This window comes from Callithrix jacchus, chromosome 8 (genome assembly GCF_049354715.1).
Source record: "Callithrix jacchus isolate 240 chromosome 8, calJac240_pri, whole genome shotgun sequence".
NCBI lineage: Eukaryota > Metazoa > Chordata > Mammalia > Primates > Cebidae > Callithrix > Callithrix jacchus.
The window spans coordinates 91005587-91014124 of NC_133509.1; positions in this window are offsets into that span (position 1 = coordinate 91005587).

The window sequence follows — 8538 nt, forward strand, 5'->3', positions numbered from 1 at the left end:
CTGTTGCTGAGGCAACCCACCATAACAGAGAGACTCAGCCAACAGGGAGGAGCGTACGACAGCAGGGCAGAGCCCATGGGCAACAGACCGGAGCCCACAGCAACAGGGCAAAGCCTACAACAGTAGGGCAGAGTGCACAGCAGCAGGATAGAGCCCACAGCAGCAGGGCACAGCCCATGGCAACAGGGTGGACCCTGTGGTAGAAGGGCAGAACCTCGGCAGGCAAATAGGGACTAGTCCGCCTCCTAGCTGGGCAGGACAGTGCAACGGATACTCATAAAGAAAGCTCTAACTCCCCAAGACAAAGCATCTGAGGAAAAAAAGAGGATTTATAAGTTCTGCTGCAGCAGACATAAACACACCTGCCTAACACCCCTGAATGAACAATGGAGCTCAGAGCTCAGTACTTGAGCTCCTATAAAGTACAGTCCATTTCCTCAAGCAGCCCCCTGACCCCTGTATATCCAAAGAGTCACCTCAAAAAGGACTGATCAGACTGACATATGGTGGGCATCATTCTAGGACAAAGATAGCAGCAGAAGAAACTGGTAGCATCCCTCACTGTTCTGTGAGGTGTACAGCTGCTACAGGTGTACCCCAGACAAGCAGGGCCTGCAGTGGACCTCAGCAGTTGTACAGCAGAGGGTCTGGACTGTTAGAAGAAAAACTAAGCAACAGAAATGCTTCGTCATCAACAACCTGGGCATCCACTCAGAGACCCAATCAAAAAGTCAGCAACTACTCAGACAACAGGTGGATAAACCCACAAAGATGGAAAGAAACCAGCACAAAAAAGAGAAAAACACCGGAAACCAAAACACCTCACCTCCTACAAAGGGCCAAAACTCCTCACCAGCAAGGGAACAAAGCTGGAAGGAGAATGAGTGTGATGAAATGATGGAATCAGACTTCAGAAGGTGGATAATGAGAAACTTCCGTGAGCTAAAAGAACATGTTCTAAATCAATGCAAAGAAACTAAAAACCTTGAAAAAAGATTTGAAAAAAGATTCAAGGAAATGATAACAAGAATGGACAACGTAGAAAGGAATATGAATGAACTGAAGGAGCTGAAAAACACAGCACGAGAACTTCGTGAAGCATGCACAAGTTTCAACAGCCAAATTGACCAAGCAGAAAAAATGATATCAGAAATTGAAGATCAACTCAATGAAATAAAACAAGAAACCAAGATTAGAGAAAAAAGCACAAAATGAAATGAACAAAGTCTCCAAGAAATGTGGGACTATGTGAAGAGACCTAACCTACATTTGATAGGTGTACCAGAATGTGACGAAGAGAATGAATCCAAGCTGGAAAATACTCTTCAGGATATTATCTGGGAAAATTTCCCCCACCTAGCAAGGAAGGCCAATATTCAAGTCCAGGAAATACAGAGAATACCACAAAGATATTCCACAAAAAGAGCAACCCCAAGGCACATAATCGTCAGATTCACCGGGGTTGAAATGAAGGAGAAAATACTAAGGGCAACCAGAGAGAAAGGTCAGGTCACCCACAAAGGGAAGCCCATCAGACTCACAGCAGATCTCTTGGCAGAAACTCTACACATCAGAAGAGAGTGGGGGCCAATATTCAACATCCTTAAAGAAAAGAACTTTCAACCCAGAATTTCATATCCAGCTGAACTGAGCTTCATAAGTGAAGGAAAAATAAAATCCTTTGCGAACAAGCAAATACTCAGAGATTTTGTCACCACCAGGCCTGCTTCACAAGAGTTCCTGAAAGAGGCATTATACATAGAAAGGAACAACCAGTACCAGCCATCCTAGAAGCATACCAAATGCTAAAGAGCATCAACAAAATGAAGAATCTGCATCAACTAATGGGCAAAACAGCCAGGTAGCATCAAAACGGCAGTATCAAATTCACATATAACAATATTAACCCTAAATGTAAATGGGCTAAATGCGCCAATCAAAAGACACAGACTGGCAAATTGGATAAAAAACCAAAACCCATCAGTGTGCTGTATCCAGGAAACCCATCTCACAGGCAAGGACACACAAAGCCTCAAAATAAAGGGATGGAGGAAGATTTACCAAGCAAATGGATGGCAAAAAAAAAAGCAGGAGTTGCAATTCTCATCTCTGATAAAATAGACATTAAAGCAACAAAGATCAAAAGAGACAAGGAAGGTCATTACATAATGGTAAAAGAATCGATACAACAAGAAGAGCTAACAATCCTAAATATATATGGACCCAATACAGGAGCACCCAAATGTATAAGGCAAGTTCTTAATGACTTACAAAGAGACTTAGACTCCCACACAATAATAGTGGGAGACTTTAACACTCCACTGTCAATATTAGACAGATCAACCAGACAGAAAATTAACAAGGATATCCAGGGCTTGAACTCAGACCTGGAACAAGCAAACCTGATAGACATCTACAGAACTCTCCACTCCAAGTCCACAGAATATACATTCTTCTCAGCACCACATCACACCTACTCCAAAATCGACCACATAATTGGAAGTAAAGCACTTCTCAGCAAATGCAAAACAACGGAAATCATAACCAACAGTCTCTCAGACCATAGTGCAATCAAGTTAGAACTTAGAATTCAGAAACTAACTCAGAACCGCAGAGCTTCATGGAGACTGAACAACTGGCTCTTGAATGTTGACTGGGTAAACAATGAAATGAAGGCAGAAATAAAGAAGTTCTTTGGAACCAACGAGAATGAACACACAACTTACCAGAATCTCTGGGACACATTTAAAGCAGTCTCCAGAGGAAAATATATAGTAGTAAGTGCCCACATGAGGAGAGCGGAGAGATCCAAAATTGACACCCTATCGTCAAAATTGAAAGAGCTAGAGGAGCAAGATCAAAAAAACTCAAAACCTAGCAGAAGAAAAGAAATAACGAAGATCAGAGCAGAACTGAAGGAGATAGAGACACAAAAAATCCTTCAAAAAATCAATAAATCCAAGAGCTGGTTTTTTGAAAAGATCAACAAAAGAGACCACTAGCCAGACTGATAAAAAAGAAAAGAGAGAACAACCAAATAGATGCAATAAAAAACGATAAAGGGAAAATCACCACAGATTCCACAGAAATTTAAACCATCATCAGAGAATATTACAAACAATTCTATGCACATAAACTAGTAAACCTGGAAGAAATGGATACATTTCTGGACACCTGTGTCCTCCCGAGCCTAAACCAGGAGGAAGCCGAAACTATGAATAGACCAATAACAAGGGCTGAAATCAAGGCAGCAATTAAGAGCCTACCACACAAAAAAAGCCCAGGTCCAGATGGGTTCACAGCCAAATTCTACCAGACACACAAAGAAGAGCTGGTACCATTCCTTCTGAAACTATTCCAAATAATCCAAAAAGAGGGAATCCTTCCGAAATCATTTTATGAGACCAACATTATCCTGATACCAAAACCCAGCAGAGACTCAACAAGAAAAGAAAATTTCAGGCCAATATCCATGATGAACATACATGCAAAAATCTTCAATAAAATACTGTCAAATCGATTGCAACAGTACATCAAAAAACGTATCCATCATGATCAAGTAGGATTCATCCCGGAGATGCAAGGCTGGTTCAACATATGCAAGTCTATAAACGTAATTCACCACATACACAGAACTGAAAACAAAAACCACATGATTATCTCAATTGACACAGAGAAGGCCTTTGACAAAATTCAACAACCCTTTATGCTAAAAACCCTCAATAAACTCGGTATTGATGGAACGTATCTCAAAGGAATAAAAGCTATTTATGACAAACCAACAGCCAATATCATACTGAATGGGCAAAAACTGGAAGCATTCCCTTTGAAATCCGGCACTAGACAAGGATGCCCTCTCTCACCCCTCCTATTCAATATAGTACTGGAAGTTCTAGCCAGAGCAATCAGGCAAGAAAAAAACAAAGGTATTCAAATAGGAAAGGTGGAAGCCAAATTGTCTCTATTTGCAGATAACATGATAGTATACCTAGAAGACCCCATCGCCTCAGCCCAAAAACTCCTGAAACTGATAAGCAACTTCAGCAAAGTCTCAGGATATAAAATCAATGTGCAAAAATCACCAGCATTGTTATACACCAATAACAGACTTAAAGAGAGCCAAATCAAGAACGAACTGCCATTCACAATTGCTACAAAAAGAATAAAATACCTAGGAATACAACTCACAAGGAACGTAAGGGACCTCTTCAAGGAAAACTACAAATCACTGCTCAATGAAATAAGAGAGGACACAAACAGATGGAGAAACATTCCATGTTCATGGTTAGGAAGAATCAATATCATGAAAATGGCTATACTGCCCAAAGTAATTTACAGAATCAATGCTATCCCCATCAAGCTACCACTGACTTTCTTCACAGAACTGGAAAAAACCACCATGAACTTCATATGGAACCATAAGAGAGCCCACATAGCCAAGTCAATTCTAAGCAAAAAGAACACAGCGGGAAGCATCACACTACTGGACTTCAAATTATATTACAATGTTACAGTAATCAAAACAGCATGGTACTGGTACCAAAACAGAGATATAGACCAATGGAACAGAACAGAGGCATTGGAGGCAACACAACACATCTACAACCATACAGTCTTTGATAAACCTGACAAATGGGAAAAGCATTCCCTGTTTAATAAATGGTGTTGGGAAAACTAGCTAGCCATGTGTAGAAAGCAGAAACTGGACCCCTTCCTGACACCTTACACTAAAATTAACTCCAGATGGATTAAAGACTTAAACATAAGACCCGGCACCATAAAAACCCTAGGAGGAAATCTAGGCAAAACCATTCAGGACATAGGAGTAGGCAAGGACTTCATGACCAAAACACCAAAAGCATTGGCAACAAAAGCCAAAATAGACAAATGGGACATAATCAAACTCCACAGCTTCTGCACAGCAAAAGAAACAGTCTCTAGAGTGAATCAGCAACCAACAGAATGGGAAAAAATTTTTGCAGTTTACCCATCTGACAAAGGGTTGATATCCAGAATTTACAAAGAACTCAAACAGATTTACAGGAAAAAAAACAAGCCCATTCAAAAATGGGCAAAGGATATGAACAGACACTTTACAAAAGAAGACATACATGAGGCCAACAAACATATGAAAAAATGCTCATCATCACTGGTCATTAGAGAGATGCAAATCAAAACCACATTGAGATACCATCTCATGCCAGTTAGAATGGCGATCATTAAAAAATCTGGAGACAACAGATGCTGGAGAGGATGTGGAGAAATAGGAACACTTTTACACTGCTGGTGGGAGTGTAAGTTAGTTCAACCATTGTGGAAGACAGTGTGGTGATTCCTCAAGGCCTTAGAAATAGAAATTCCATTTGACCCAGCAATCCCATTACTGGATATATATCCAAAGGACTATAAATCGTTCTACTATAAGGACACATGCACATAAATGTTCATTGCAGCACTGTTTACAATAGCAAAGACCTGGAACCAACCCAAATGCCCATCGATGATGGACTGGACTGGGAAAATGTGGCACATATACACCATGAAATATTATGCAGCAATCAAAAATGATGAGTTTGTGTCATTTGTAGGGAATTGGATGAATCTGGAGAACATCATTCTCAGCAAACTGACACATGAACAGAAAATGAAATACCACATATTCTCACTCATAGGCGGGTGAGGAAAAATGAAAACACATGGACACAGGGAATGCAGTACTACACATGGGGATCTATTGGAGGGAATAGGGGAGGGACAGCGGTGGGGGGAGCTGGGGAGGGATAGCCTGGGAGAAATGCCAAATGCCAAATGTGGGTGAAGGGGAGGAAGGCAGCAAATCACACTGCCGTGTGTGTACCTATGCAACTATCTTGCACATTCTGCACATGTACCCCAAAACCTAAAATGCAATTTAAAAAAAAGCGGTTTAAAAGAATAGGGCAAGGCTTTTGTGAAGCTGTACTTCATTTGCTCTGTTGGTCTGGGTCAGGAAGTTTCCAACACATCTTTAGTACTGATGCATCAAAGGACTTACAGAAATTAATCAACTACATTTTAGAATGAAGCCTTCATTCCATAAGATGTGTGGGCCATTAACAAGAGCAAATTTTTCCCAATGCAAAACGATATAGAAAGAAAAATGTAAATGAAATGACTTGGAGTAAGTTGTAAGGCTAATTTTCCTTAAGGGTAAGCTCATGGTTTAGGTTAGAACTCATCAAGTTAATTGTCTTCTGATTCTTGAAAGTGAAATCCAGACATCCTCTTGATTCCTGTTACCAAAGTCCCTGGAACAAGTACTATTTCCTGAGCCTCCTTAAAGATTCTAATACTAAGGAGGTCCCTTGGGCCCCCAGTGCTAATAATATGTGACACTGGAATGAAAAAGCAAGGGAGTAAATGAACTTGCTGAGAAGGACCACACTGAACCATTGTTCCTAAATATAAAAGTGAATTCCAGAAGATTATGGCCGAGAAGTAGGTCCCAGTGGAAAAGAAGAAGAATCGAAGTTTGGGAATGTGATGAAATTTCCATTGGCATAGCAGAGAGTAGATCTTGTCACTAGCTGGCATGTGCTGCTGCCAAGGTGTGGCCCTTGGGAGAGTACAGCTAACAGCCTCAGTGTCACCTGCAGGTCTGTTACAAATGCAGATAAACCACGCAAGGATTTTTGTCTGTTTGTTCACTTCCATCACCCTAGTGCCTTTAACAATGTCTGGTGCACATTATTGCTGGATGAATGAATTTCTTGAGACCAATCCAAAATCATGGAACTAAAATCTCTGGAGGCAGGTCCCAAGAATCTTTATTTTAACAGGATCCCCAGTTGGTCCTCAGGCACGGTTCAGTGTGAGAACCGTTGCCCTGCTGTACATGGATACTGGCCAGTGTGCTACAGTGTTGATGTCCCTGAATGTACCACAAACCCCAGAAACCTAGCAATCAAGGAACAGCCACAGCTTGGTTTCTACTGTGATGATGATGATGATTCTCTGGTATTGCATAAAACACTGACACCCAATATATCCAGGGGTTAGGTTAGGCAGTTACACTTATTCCCATTTCACAGGTAGAAAAACTTGGACATATGCAAGGTCAGATAATTAACAAAATAAGAATCAAAATCTACCCCACTAGACAAAGTCTAGGAGATGATGTGCTAAGTCCGAACTGGACAACATCATGTGATTAGCAAAGAGTGAAGGACAGCACTCCACTTGGTCTATTACTGTTATGGTCAAGGTCATTTTAAAGTGCCAGGGCCACTCTCCAGATAAATGATAAGAAGAGGCCACAAAGAACCCAGAGAGATGCCATCTTTCTACCACCTCTGCTACTCTGCCAGTGATCTGAGAACAAAAGACCCTCTCTGGTGAAAAGTAGCAAGTGATGGAGTCAGAAGAGGGTACCAGGGAAGGGAAAGTGAGCCAATCCCTGGCCCTCAGCAGGAACAATTAACTTGTTTAGTTCTAACCAACCCATGGGCCTACCTTGAATGAAAGTTAGCATTATATTGAACTTACTCTGAATCATTTCATTTACATTTTCCTTTCTATGTCATTTTAAATTGGGAAAAGTTAGCTTTTGTTAATTTTCACTCCCTGGGCAAGAGGCACTGCATGCCTTCCCAGCATTATCATTCCCAACACTTCACATAGTATTAGATCACTTTCCTATAATCACTTCATTCTCTTTTATGAGACTTGAGGTTTAATTGGAGGTTCCAATAAGAGACTTTATGTGTTTAATGGATTTTGGTATAATTATCAGAGTCTGAAATGCTAGTCAGAAGGCCAGTTGACTTCTAATGAGGCTGCACTTGGGAGAAGAGATTTTTTTAAAAGATGCTACAAGCCTATGCTATAGAAGTAGATATGCAAATATTTAGGGAAAGATGTAGTGTATCTGGTTACTTCTAAATCACAAGCATATGTACTTCAAAGCCTGTTGTTAGAATGGATTAACTGGGGGAAAACGTTCAAATTGATGAGTGGTCTGTTCAATTTTGAGAGGGACTCGGTTAGAACAGTAACGGGACGCTTGGACGCTTTTTCCTGTTGGTCACTTCTGGAGGCCTCAGGGATTGGGCTCACCCTCCTTTCCCTGGTAAACCTTGCTGACCCCTCGGCCTGGGGGTGTCTTCCTCCCCGCACGCTCCCCTGCAGAATGGAACACAGACTCTCCAGCCTTCCTCACTTCCCCCCTTCCGTACCATCTCCAAAACATGCACCTGCTCACTTCTTTTTAGTTATTACTCAAGGAATTTTTCAACCGGATACTGAAAGGAAAACAGGATTAACAAAAAGAACAAGAAATGAGGAAATTAAAATTTATGGGAAATCTTATATTTACAGCTACATCAAAGCAATTTCCTTAGGAAATTTTATGGTATATTACTGGCTTTCTTTTTTTTTTTTTTTTTTTTTTTTGAGACGGAGTTTCGCTCTTGTTACCCAGGCTGGAGTGCAATGAATGGCGCGATCTCGGCTCACCGCAACCTCCACCTCCTGGGTTCAGGCAATTCTCCTGCCTCAGCC